The sequence below is a fragment of the Tympanuchus pallidicinctus genome, unplaced genomic scaffold (genome assembly GCF_026119805.1).
Source record: "Tympanuchus pallidicinctus isolate F22 unplaced genomic scaffold, pur_lepc_1.0 scaffold1, whole genome shotgun sequence".
NCBI lineage: Eukaryota > Metazoa > Chordata > Aves > Galliformes > Phasianidae > Tympanuchus > Tympanuchus pallidicinctus.
This window is the reverse complement of record NW_026294618.1, coordinates 14,238,976-14,253,064: the sequence shown is the minus strand read 5'-3', so window position 1 is coordinate 14,253,064 and position 14,089 is coordinate 14,238,976.

The window sequence follows — 14,089 nt, the reverse complement described above, 5'->3', positions numbered from 1 at the left end:
AGCATTTGCTGACAATTTAATCACAGAAAACAAAGGTAGTTGGGCAGCTACATCCCTTCTGAAGGTGTGGGCCAAAGTTTTTATTACCTCTTCACTACCTTACTTGGATGACATTCTAGTTTAATTCCAGTCTCATTTCAATTTAAGAGGCACAGAATCACAGCTGTAACTGCTGACATTTACTCTTCTTCACAGGGACACCAAGTACAGCGCTGCAGCTAAGCCCAAAGTTTGTCAACTTCTGAAGTTTTCCAAGCCCCAAGTTAAACACATGAGCATAGGCTGTGAGAAAGGGAAAATTCAGTGATGTGTGACAGAACCGGATAGGATGAGCACTTGACTGCCCACCTAAGCTTGACTGGTCCAAGTCATGCTTGTTTAGTGATGCTGAGATGTACGGCAGCTTGGCTGCCTTTGTGGAAAAGAAGGCATGTTCAGTCTCCAGAGGTGGTGCCTCAGTACTTTTTGTAACATTTAAATCATTTTAAAAGGTCTTTAAGAAGTTATAGTAAGCCCTTGAGTTCTTCCACAGGCCACAAATTAATTAACTTGCTCCTTAAATTCCAGCAAGCTAAGTGGAAATGCTTTAGAGGTTCCTCCCTTGGAAAACGTAAAACATCCTCTGATTAACTCCCCACTTTGTGATAATGATGGCCTGTGTTGCTTTAAAGAGCTTGATGTGATTTTTAAAATTTATTAAACTATCAGAAGAGGCTTCTAGTTAGTGCTGGAGATTAAACTTGTGCTCTACTTGAAGTTAGAGGGAAAGGAATTAGTTGGCCACCAGCAAGGATAGGCCCTTCTTCTATAAGAGAAGGAGCATCCAGCTCTGCCTGCTGGCTGAGGTGATCACAGAAGTCTGCAATAAAAAGCAACATAATGCTTCAGGCTGCAAATGGGGAAGAGCCCAAACAACTGCTCTCATACCCTCAAGGCAGCACTGTTTTTCATCTCTTTGGCTTTTGTTTCTAAGGTATGTTCTGCTTCGTGAATCCTCTGGCTGGCAGGTTTGAAGTGAGATCTCCTTACAGATGACAGTAAAGGAAAATAAATCTGTTTCTTAGGTAGCTGCTAAATGCAAAGGTCAGATGAAATCTTAAAGGACTTGAGAGACTACAGTGAGAGAACATGATCCTTGGGTCTGATAAAAACCATGTACTGCCCAGTCCCAGAGCAAAGAAATCATTCTGGAGACAAAAGAGTCAGAAAGGAGTGAGATTTCTTGCAGAAAGCCCAGTTCCAACTGGCCAGCTGAGGTGGGTTCTTTGCAGGCTCCTGCGAGTGGGTCCTGTGGGGCACGGACAACATAGTCAGAGAAACGGGGAAGTGTGACATTTCCCTGGTTCTGATGCTGAAATCTCTTCAAACGGGGCTTTGGAACAACTCATTGAGGGTATATTGCAGTAGGGAATTGCCAGCAGGTGCAGGACTGGTGTATCTGTGCCAAAATACACGCCGTCACTGAAATAGGCAGCCAAAAGCCGTATCTGATCCTAATGCCAGGGAGTGGCTTCCCACAAGAACTGGAGGAGCTGGCATAGTTGGTGCAGTTCAGAAATCAACTTTTCCCCATCACAGCACAGAACTCCCTGTTCTTGGATCCCCAGGACTAGCAAGAAATCTCCATGGCCTTCAGTGTTTGTGATCATTCAAACATTTCCCACACCTGGGGTTTCTGGTGCATTTTTACTGAATTCTCAACATGAAAACTTTCCCACTAAGTTCACTGACATTTTTCCTTTGTAAATCCTGAAATCCTTCAGGACTGAGAAATACTACACCTCTAAACTGGTGGTGTTTATTTTATGTCAGCACCTGTAAGCTCTGTAAGTGGGTGATGATGCCACAGAACGAGGTGCAGCACAGTTATGGCTGGCTGGACTTGATAAGCAATGGGCTACCCTACGATTCCTTAAGCACTTAGTGCTTGTGTTGCTCCACAAGATACACGAGTTCCCCTGCGACGTGAGAAGACTCATGCCTGCTGTCTGAGCTGCAGTTGCCTTCTGCCCCATCACTGTTTATTTCTCAGCAGAGTCCAGGGTGAGATGTCCCTACTCTGCTCTCTGCCTTCTCTTGTTGGATCCTCATCCCAGATCCCGGCTTTCTCACAGCATGCAGCTGCATGGATGGCTTGGGTCCAAAACTATGCCAACTCACAGAGATGCAGTATTTTCCTGAGGTTCCAAATCTTGGCAATAATTTTCAACCTTTCAAACAATGGGTGGACCTTCAGCAGTAAATCTTAGCTGCCTAACAATAGCTTTGTTTTACTTAGTTACCTTGTTTAGCCTAGGCAAGGCAAATCTTGATCTTGGCTTGTTAACTGTTTATAAGTGTTTGCACAGTGTATAGTGAGCAAGCACCTCTGCAAACTGTACTGCTGGTTGCACTGTTAGTGTACAGCCTTTAAGGTACAGTTCTAAAAAGGACACGTTTCCTGTGTCACTGGCTGCTCAGTGCTATGTCTCATTCCTTTTTGTTTAGTGCTTTATTCAACCAAATTTCAACTGAAATGGCTTTCTGTTTATTTCATATGCCACAATAGTTACAATTTGCTGATGATCTGGCTCATAAGGGTTGAGCAAGAGGAAAAAATTCTACCTGATCCTCACTAATATTTATATATTGAAGTATATAGGGGAAGTAAAATGTGCAGCTGCCTAGAGTGAAGGATTTTTGTGTTAGGGATTTGAGGGGATGGATGAAATTAAAATCAATTGAAGCCTGAAAGATGTTCCCATAGGGTAAATAAAACAAGTGTTTGAGCAGTAGGTTATGAAAGTCTGGAAGATGGCCAGATCAGCAAAGCATTTTATCTTTACTGGATGGTTGTTTCTTTGTTACAGCTGTTTCATAAAATCATAAAATGATTTGTATTGAAAGGGCTCTTAAGCTCATCCAGTTTCACCACCATGCTATGTACAGGGACATCTTTCACCAGAATATGTTGCTCGAAGCCCCATCCTACTTGCCTTGAATGCCTCCAGGGATGGGCTACCCACAGTTTCTCTGGGCAGCCCATGCCAGGGCCTCACCTCCTTTTGAGTAGAGAATTTCCCTTTAACATCTAATCTGAACTTCCCCTCTTTTAGTTTAAAACCATTCCCCTTTGCCCTATCACCATCAGGCCATGGAAAAGGTCTGCCTCCATCATGTTTATAAACTCCCTTTAAGGACTGGATGCTATGAGATCTTGTCGGAGCTTTCTCAGGCTGAACAAGCCCAAATCCCTTGGTCAGTCTTTGTAGGGGAGGTGCTGCAGTCTCCGGAGCATCTCTGTGGCCCTTCTCTGGACTTGCTCCGACTGCTCCACATCTTTCCTGTGCTGGGGGCCACAGACCTGGATGCAGTACTGCAGATGGGGCCTCATGAGGACAGAGCAGAGGTGGACAATCCCTTCCTCTCCCTGCTGCCCACTCCTCTTTTGATGCAGCCCAGGTTGCTGTTGGCAATGTGTTGGCGCATGTTGCAAGGTCATGGTGAGCTTCTCGACAGCCAGCACCCCCAGGTCTGCCTCCTCAGGGCTGCTCTCAGATTTAAATGCTCTCATCCATTATCCAAGTAAAATAAAGTAAAAATTCTTTCATGCTCTGAAGTCAAGATGTCCTGTTATATTTTTCCTTCAAAGAAGATATTGTGAAAAGTTATGAAGTAGAAAACATCTCTTTACTGCTGTATCAGCTCCCCTTATTTCATAACATAGGGCAGTATACAAATTGTGTGTTTCAGTGAGTGTATTATCTATAAAGATAACAAAAGCCCAAGTAGCTGAAAGCAAACTACTCAGCCTCTTTATAAAAGGAAAACTCGCAAAGTAAGCGTGCTACAAAAAAAGGCGGTTGTACAGTCTCAGAAAGTAGGTTAGGATACCCAAGAGACAATTTAAATGAGCTAGGAAGGAAAAACAGATGTGGGACTATTGTAAGACGTTCCTCTCTGTTAATATCGTAGGAATGAGTAAATCCATGGGAGAAAAAACTCACACTTCATATATACTGTTTCACATTGTGCTGGCTTTTTAGCACCTCGGTGAATCATCTGTATCTAAACTCTGCAGGAGGAGGGGATGCCAGGAGGAGGCTAACATTTGTGATCTGAGTAACAATATTATATCTAAGTTTATGGGGGAGGACTGGATTTTGTTTTGCATGAGTAAATGTAGGGCAATGCTTGGACGTCTTTGTTTTTGTCATGCATCGTATCTATCTGTGCCTAACTGTTATTGTTGCTGTCAACAAGCATGAATAAAAGTCTGCCCTGACTGGGATGTCACTGTTTAGAAACATATACAAGAGGAGTTAGCATGATTAATTGGGAGGGTGAAGGACAGGAGTGATTCATGGCACCAGCTGTATGAGGAATGTAACAGCAGCTCTGCGGCTGGGAAAGGCTCTTTCTCTAAGCACCATACCTGCGGCTCCAGCAGTGGTGTTTGACGTAGAAGCTCATATGGAGCCAACAGCAGTCCAAATTTGGCAAGTGGTGCACTGCAAAATATAAGGCACAAGTTTTGGCTCTTCCTAGTCATAGGCAAATCTTGATGCCTGAGATTGCTAATGGAGGGGGCTGCAGCCAGCCTTGGTGCAGCTGGGGCTCAGAGCATCTTGGTGGGTCTGACTTCTGCATGCTCGTATTTGGGCCTCCTGCAAAGAGTTGAGCCTCAAATCTTTTCAGTCAGTATGCTGCTAAATTCCTTCCTAATGTAGAAAGAATTCTCCATTTTAAGCACTGTAAATTACCGAGAGGTCAGAATAGCCAGTGGACTTAGAGCAGCTTTTATGCCTCTGTTCAATTACGCTCCAGTTGCTCCTTCAGCTGAGTACTTGCTGTAGGGGAAAAAGCTACTTATGCCATTCTTCTACCTTCATAGCATCCTCAGGTGAACAATGCTGTTAAGATATACTCACTAATACCTTCTATCTTGTTTATGACATGGGTCACTCACCTGAAAATAAAACCCTATCTGTTGCTAAAATTAGAAGCCTTTGTGTGAAGTCAAAATTATTTTTAGAGTGGTTTGTAGCTACTTTACTTATTTCATTTGGGATTCAGTTCAGTAATGTCCAAAGCAGTAACTGAATGCTGATGAACCTTACGCAGCAGAACTGCAGTTCTAACTTTATTACAGTCTATAGCAAATATGTCAGGGACTGGGGTAGAGCCAGGATTATAAAAATGAAATAGCAACAATACACAGATATTCCCAGTTTTAACTGTCTGGTATCATCACTAGAACAAAAGATAGGGTGTACCTATGCAAGTTTGCATAGACTACACAGATCCAGAAAATAGAACTCCAAACCTCAAAAGAATTATAGCATCGTAGAATCACAAAGCTGGAAATGACCTGCAAGATCATCTAGTCCAACTTCCTCCCACTACCATTGCTACCACAAGCCTCTAAACTGTATCTCGTAGCTCTTCATCCAGATGCCTCTTGAACACTGCCAGGGACATGAGAATCCTGAAGAAAAGAACATGTTTAAAAGCAGAGAAGGTGCCCCATCCAGCAACAATTAAAGGCAGACAGGCTGACTTTTCATTCCTCAGGATTTCCAGAATCAAGTGCTGCCCATAGTTATTGAAAGAGAAGAAAAAGACCTGAGCAGACTGTGTGTACTGAAGGAACCTGGATTCCTGTGGATTTGTCTGCCTGTTGAGCACTGACAGCAATGGTTGCCTTCTTTCTTGGGAATAGAGACCTCATACAATGGTCGCGTAGTTGGTGCTCAATGTGTGGGCTTGGGCTACTGCTTTTCCATTTGCCAAGGCACTTACAGTACACTTTCCATGTTACTTGCTCAGCCCCATGTACTCATTAAGCTTAAGGAACTAAATTATCACTGAGTCTTGCTTTTCATCTGCCAACATGTGGTTGAGATGAGCCAAAGGCTTCACAAGTTATTAGGAGAAGATGAGAAGACAGCGTGACTACTTTAAGCCTTGTTCCCATAGAAACATGTCTAAAAAGTGTATTAATCTTCAAATGGCAGGAACAGAGACCTGTAGGGGATGGCTCCCTGCTTCTGAGAGCTTAGCTGTGGGCAGGGTGAGATGTGGGAGCTGCTTGGTTTGTGTCTGCTTGTGCTGGATTCAGTTCTTTGTCTGAAGTTCATAACTGGGCAGTGGGGAGGAAGACTGCTTGATTGCCTGTTCTGGCTGCCGATTCCGGGTGAGATGGGAACGCTTTTTAGGAAAAGTGCACATGTACCCAGGGAAGGCGTATGTTCAGTGTGGTCTCCTGGAGAGAAAGAAAGAAGACAGAGGCATTGGGAGATTTGAGAAAAGCATGATCCCAGCTGGACTTCAAAAAAGAGGGAAAGTCGGTTTTCCTTAGGGCTCAGAGGAACTGCACAGGGCTGGCTGCAAACTGGGAGCACTCTGGAATTGACTAAAGGTCAGCCCAGCAGGTGGGTGCAAGGCATGGGTGGCAAGAAGGAGATCTGTTCCCATCCATTTCATTGAATCTTACCTGGCATATTTGAGATTTTCTACAGAAAAGCTTATTTTCTGAGTAAAGCTCAGCCTTAGAAAGCTAAGACTTCTTCAGTGGTTTTGAGTGTTCACACTGGATCCAACACCTATTTTTTGTGATAAACCAGCTGTCAGAGGCTCAGAAGTTTGCCACCACACAGATTCATGACAGCTTGCAGGTCTGCTGTAGCAAAAGCTGCTTAGTCACGATGCATGGCTGCCCTGAGAGGAGAGAGGACAGCTTTACTGCATTTTGGTGACAAGGAGCAGGCAGGATGCCATAGCACGGCAGTGCAACTTTTGCAGCCAAAGTTCTCCCATATTCGTTCTCCTAAGGAATCTTAACTTGTTCTGCACGCTAAGGATGGCCTTGGAACTCCTGGCCAGCTGCACGTCTTGTGTCAGCATGCAGAGTGACAGCCAGGCAGTGAGCAGCTGGAGATGCAGGCTGTCAGTTCTGCAGACAAGACCCTACTGGCTCTACACCACTGTGCAGTGTCCTCGCCAGTCATTTGATAATATAGCATAAGTTGTGGAGTAGGGAAAGAAAGGGAAATAAAATACATATGACATCCCTCAAAGGAACACTCCGTTTTGGGCTAACTCCATTGCTTTTGCTGAATATCTCTTTCTAAACCATATCTCCTACTAAACAATTCTGGGATCACATCCTATTCAGCAGAGCTCCTCTTTTTCACATCTTACATAGAATTTCAGCCCTTGGGTAGACTGTACTTAATATAAGTTGGCATTTCTGTGTAAATCCAAGCTGACATTCCTGTATGTGAGTGCTTACCGTGGTCATCTGATCTCCTTTTGAAATTAATCTTTGTCCTTAGTGAGCAGAGAAACTGAAACCTTGGAATTATGGAAATGAGATGCAGAAAAATAATTAAATGATAATAGGTATGGGTCTGGTTCATGGTTTGATGAGACTCCTGTTCCAACTTCGACACTATGATTCTGCTGCAAACACTCCTTGTCATCCCACTGGGACTGTGTTGTGGCCTGGTGATGATCCAAGCTGGCAGGGTGGAAGTGCCAGCCATTTTTACCCTTCTTAGTGGCAATCTCGCATCCAAGATGATGAATAGATCTTCTGTATGTGTATATGGAGATGTGGTCAAGGGGTGAGGAGTTAGTGTGCTGTTGATAATGCTGATAATGCTGAGCCAATTAAAGATAATTCAGGGTACTTAGATTCTGATTCAGTAATTGCAGGCTGAGAACACTCTTTGCAGAAAATGAATATATTCTCTTTCTCAACTGCTTGGACTCTTGTTACAGAAATTTGTTTTATATTTAAGGCACCTTTCTGAAGCAGTGGTCTTTCTTTTCCCCTCTGTCACTTGAACATGTTAGCTGCACATTTATTTGGGTAAGACAAGCCTAAGGGCAATTACTTCTTTATGTTAAAGTTCTCATAGCTTATTTTCTATTTGTCTCTTTGGAATTCTAAGGGTTTTTTTATTGTAACCAGTCTAAACTTGAAGATCCAATGAAATCAAGCAATTTAAATGTACTTAGAGCAGGATGGGGTCAAAAGTTTTGGCCTAGATTGTGCTGCTGGGTTTTTTTAGCTTACTTCCCTCTGTTCTGTCTTCTAAAAGATTAGAGTGGAAATCTTCAGGTTTTCAGAATTGTATTTCATGTGCATAATTCTTTTTTTAATGTCAACAGTTGTTTGTGGGTGTAGCTCATAGTTTTTGGAAAACGAGCTCCCTCTCTTCCATCAGAAAATGTCTTTATTATTGCATATACTGAATTCAGTAAATTGCACCTTCTGTGGTAACGTAGGCTGAAGTGAGATCTTTCCCAGACTATACCCAACTACCTTTCTGCACAAGGGACTGTTATTTCACATTTGTTAAATGTACTTTCTCTTCTCTCCCATGCTTCTGAAATTACATCTATACACATACTGACATTTTACAGAGCTCACAATTCTTTCTATTTTTCTCTCCACATTAGTATTTTGGGTTCACCACAATGCTCTTCATCTAATGGGTGCTCTTTGCTACCCGAACCAATTGCTTTGAAATTGAACATCCCTTACGACATGGTTAGTGGTCATGATGGTAATGGGTTGATGGTTGGAGTAGCCAGTCTTAGTGATCTTTTCCAACTCCAATGATTCTGTTTCTAAAGATCACGGAATTACAGGAAACAATCACTTCTGAACAAAACCAGGCATGAGTTCAACTTTGATGCTCCTGAACTGGCCAGCATTTCTGTTTAGAGGCTGACTTCTGCACTGCAGAAATTAGAATTACAGAATCACAGAATCCCTAGAGTTGGAAGGGACCTCTGAGGGCACCTAGTCCAACTCTCCTGCAATGAACAGGGACACCACAGCTAGATCAGCTTGCCCAGGGCCTGATCCAACCTCACCTTCCAAGTCTCCCGAGATGAGGCATTAACCACAACTCTGGGCAACCTGTTCCAGAGCCTCACCACCTCACATAATTCTTCACTTATATCTTAGTACCTCAGGGTTCCCCCTAACTGTGTCAGCATCAATGTAACCTTAATAGCAATTCCCTCCATGTTATCCTCCTCTGTTTTGGACTCATCCACAATTTTATGAACATCCAATAGCAATAAATGAAATGGGCCATGTAAGACTTGCTCATATTCCATTTACGTGCATCCAGTGGAATTGCCTCTTCAGTTATTAAAGGTATTAAAGTGCAAACCTGGATGGACAGCCATTCCTGCATTATGTCATGCTGACAATCTGTCATCCATGCTAAAACAGAAACAAAATGTCCTCTGCTCCACAATATGAATGTTTTGGAGAAACCAGATGGTTTCTAGAGGATATTTTTTGAAGAGCTAAGCCAAAGGCCAGTAAGTGAAATTTGGGGCTGTAGGAAACCAGTACTGCGAATTCGAAAATGTTGTTGAGACAACTTCTGAAGAAAAATATTTGAAACACTGATTTTAGAAGCCAGGCCACTGGAAAGGAGTGCTGGATACTTTGGTATCCATAAGGAACTCATGAGGAATAGGTTTCTGCTCTCCACAGCTGTTCCAGTTTTAAATGAAAATCACAGTCTCTAACACTGTAACCACTGGAAAGTTTCAGGGTACCACTGTAGTATCTTTAAACTCTATTAGATTAAGAATTTTTCTCCTGCGAGGATGAGAACAGAATGTCAGAACAATATGCATTTTTTAATTTGTTAGAAGAAATTTTAGCTTGCTGTAGCGATGAGTTTTCTTGTTCTTTTCTATTTCCATTTTCTTTTCTCCCTTCAAAACAAATGAAGCATTTCTAGAGGCACAGAATGAGCTTAGAAAATGAAGGCTGATTCAATTAGCCCCCGTATTCACTTGATTGTAGGTGCTCGACTGGTGTATCTCAGGTCTGCTTACCATCCTGTAATTGTTCCATTTCTCACTTTCTTATACGAAGTTGAATGAGAAGAAAGCATTTTCTTCCATTGCTGCCGCAGTGAATAAATTCTGAGGGAAAGAGCAATAAAAACTTCAAAGAAATAGATGGCAGAAATATCTTAGTTCTGCAAATGCATACAACATTGTGTTATTATTATTCCTGAAACAAATTCAGGCATTAAATTTGTGAGGTCCAGGGACGGTGTTCCCTGACTTCTAGCAGTAAAAATTTGAAAGCATCATAAATTATCTGATGGGAATGAAGGAAAAAAATACGTGCTAGAGAGAAAATAGCAGGAGACTATAGAAAGCCATGTCCAGAGGGGGAAAGATGGGCTCGCAATTAGGCAGCGTGTTGAGACTCCAATCTAAAATCAGTTCTTGGCACTGTCACAGTCCTTTTTAAGCCTGGGAAAATTAATTGGTTTCCATCCCTCACTTTCTAGTCCATAAAATGTCTTCAAATACCCAGCAGGAATTCAGGCACTATTGTTACAGGCTCTCTGTAAAAACTGAGATATTTGGGATTTAGACTGAGTTTTTAACAATATAGAAATGTTACCCAATCCATAATTCTTACAGCACTGTTGCCTCAAATAGTGCCAGGAGACAGCCTCATCTTTTCCTATATACTTCAGGAATTTTATTTGGACACCCCTTCTCTAGTGAGAACAAACAAAGGCCCAAATTTACAGTTCTAATTTTAGTTCATCTCTCTTACAAAGTCAGGATTTTCTGTTTCTTTTTTTTTTTTTTTTTTCTCTTTGTATTGTTTTTAATGGGAGTTCTTCCCATGATATGTCAATGGTGAGAGGAGTCAGATGTGATACACAGTGTGAAGGATGCAATATTAGCAGCCCAGTTATCCTAGTAGCTCATAACTGCAGAGCAATTAATAAACCCTGACAGCAACTGGCTGGGATGGGAAAGAGAAGGATGTGGTGAGGACACAATTATGTCAAAAACAAACAAGCAAACAGAAAAAAAACAAAACAAAAAACAAAACAAAACACAGAAAAGATGAAACAATCAAATAAACAACAACAAAAAAGAAGCCCACCAGCATTCTTGTTTTCCTTTAGGCAATCCCACAGCACTTGATACTCCAGTGCCTTTCTTCTGTAAGTAGCTTCCATTAAAAAGACTTGCAAACTTAAAATTATTACAGTTTGCAAAAAAAAAAAAGTGCTAAAATGAGATGACAAAGATTGAATCAATAGTCTACTGCAATAGCATGGGGTGGTTTAGATCTGTCCATGGGATGGAAGAATTAGGATGTTATTTCTTCTCAGAAAGAGCAGTGAGGCAGTGGCACAGGCTGCCCAGGGAGGTGGTGGAGTCACCGTCCCTGGAGGTGCTCAAGGGATGAGGAGATGGGGCACTGAGGGACGTGGTCAGTGGGCACGGTGGGGATGGCCAATGATTGGACTAAATGGTCTTATTTATATAAAATGCATAAATGTGTGGGTGTGCGTGTACGTAGGTACACCATTAGGTACCAAGCAAGAGTTCTGAAATAGAGAAAAGCCCTAGATTAGACTTTGGTATCATGGCAGTGTTAGGAAAGATGTGAGAGAGCTGAGTGGACAGAGCTATGTAATTATTAGAGAGCAGGGTCCAGATTTCAAAGGATTTTGGCTACCAAAAAAAAAAAAAAAAAAGATGCTGTGAAAAGTATGAGTCTGCCTTCCTCTGCCCTTTTCCCTAATGACTTTGCTGTTATTCTGACATGTCAAGCACAGGCACTGAACTTTTCTCCTTTTATTCTCTGTTTTCACTGAATTTTCAATGGCTTTTTGCTTTTTGTACCTGAAGTTCTTTTTTAATCATAGGTAAAGCTTTCTCGACCTGTGGAAAGAAGCTGACAGGGAGTGAAGGAGCAAGAGAACAGACGTCCTGCTGACAGGTTGAGGCTGAGCATTTCACTAATGGCATGGCATGGCTGCCTGAGCCCACGTATCCCCTCTGCCAGGTACTCCCATTAGTGGCTACAGGTCACCAAAGCTAGGAAGTCACATCCTCCTCCTCTCCCTAGAATAACAACAGCAGCAGTGGACTGAAGGAAGAGGTCATGTCGAGGATCATGGGTTGTGAATTTAGGTGATGCTACCAAATGAAGAGAGTTAGTCCAGACATTGTGCAAAAGCTGCATAGCTGCTGATGTTTTACAGCACTGCTATTCTTTGTTATCTGCTGTCACCTGGAAAAACTCCTCATACATATCAGCTGAAGCTACTGCCAAGCTGGGACAAGTTCTTGGATCCAAATAGTCCTACCAAGGCAGCTCAGTCCTATTCCTACCTTGAAGTGACTGGTTTCAGCCACAGTTTCCAACTGGAAAAGTTGCTGTCTGTATCTTGGTGTGCTTCTTGAGATGGTGGCATCTTGACAGGGTTGAGGACAATGTCCCTTCAATGCAAAGTTTTGTTGTATCATTCACTGGAGAGTTAAAATAGTTTTCTGATTAAGGGGTTTGCTTTGTGGTCTAAGTTTCTGACCTAAGAAAGCAGGGGCACAACTTACTAGCATTTCTAGCCACAGACATCTCTAGACTTCATTTAGAAATTGGAATTACTTAAAGACAGACTGTGAATACTGATTTAGTGATGTTATAATTACTGTACCAGACAAGGTGGCTCATTTTAGGAAGGGGAAAGTAGTTGTTACTAACACAGCATCTCTTAAAAAAGACTTTAATTAAGTCAAGAGGCAAAATATAATAACAATATACTTAATGTAGGTATGCTATATCAATGATTCCCAGACTGACTGAGATATTAAGTTGGTCATTGCTTCTACATCAGTGTAATTGTTGATTTCAGCACTTGACAAAATAAAGCCTGGGTCATAAAACAGGTGAATTCCCATACAGCAAACTAAGGAAAGTTTTCAGCACTTTTTTTTTTTTTTTTTAAATTGAGTTACATTCACAGCAAGTGGATTAAGACCACGTGCATTTGTATAATGTGAGATAGAAGATCTTCAAACTAATGGAAATTACCTAGATTCTACCTCAGTTCTTCCCAATGCAATTAAGTACTGGCCACACCTATTCAAATCTACAATGTTCTTCATTAACAGAGTGTGCTATTTGTATGTGCCATTCTTCACAGCAGCCTCAATGGCCTTTTCCTTATCCTGTGGATGTCCCTTAGTGGTGGCCCTATGTGCTGCCCCTCCCTGAACCCCAGTGATGACCCTAACCTCTGTGCTTCCCTGGGCTGGCTCTGCTCCCACCCCAGCTTGGAGCCTTCTCCTGCAAGGAAAGACAGATTGACCTTCTAATCCATCTCAGGATGACCTTTCCTCCTGCCCTACATCCCTGCAAGGCAGCAGGGCTTCTTTTCAGGTGGGGTGCAGTAACAATCTCGGAAGCAGCAAGTCAAATATTTTCATGACCTTCTGTGAGTAAGCAACAGGTTTCATGAGCTGGCAATGCCCTTCTCAGGAGCACTGAAATCACATATCCAAACAAAGACGACAGGGGACACTAATAATGAAATGCCAAAGCAGAGGGTAGATGGTTCTAGGTGAATGTAGTGGGTCTGAGGTTAAGCATTCAAAGGATTATGTATTTTGTTCTGAATATTGCAAGCACACTCATTTTTGGATTAGAGAAGTGCTAAAATAGATTAACTTGTAGTCCAATTAGTAGCCATGTACATTAATTTAAACGAGCCTTTCTGATTTTATTGATCACTGGTTCTAACTCCCTTGAGCTTTTTTTTCACTTTAGGAAATGATTATCTTTTATTGCTGACTATTGTTTTGCTGTAAAACCAAACCGTGAGAATTTTCTTACGGTTTGAGGGGAAAAGGTTAGTGGCTCTGTGCCCAAGACCAAGGTTTACTCCTACTTACAGGAACTTTCAGTTTGATCTGTTGTAATGAGTAAGGGCCCAATACCAGCTGCTGAGATTTCCTTGCATTAACATGATGCAGAATAGATATGATTACTTCAAAAGCTGTGGTCAATGATAATTGTTTTATGTCATGTTGGGTCTCCTGTGTGCTTTCCTCGCTGAATTTCATCCCTTTATTGTCTCAGCTACTGGAAGCCATAATCATTTTGTCTGCAGTACCTCCAACCCTGCAAGCAACTGATCTGTGCTCAATTTAGAAAGCTGAGGTGTGCTGGCTTGACCTCTAGCCACATCTTTGGAGCAGATGGTCCACCTGGGCTGGCTCATGGACATCCCCACTGCTTTCATGT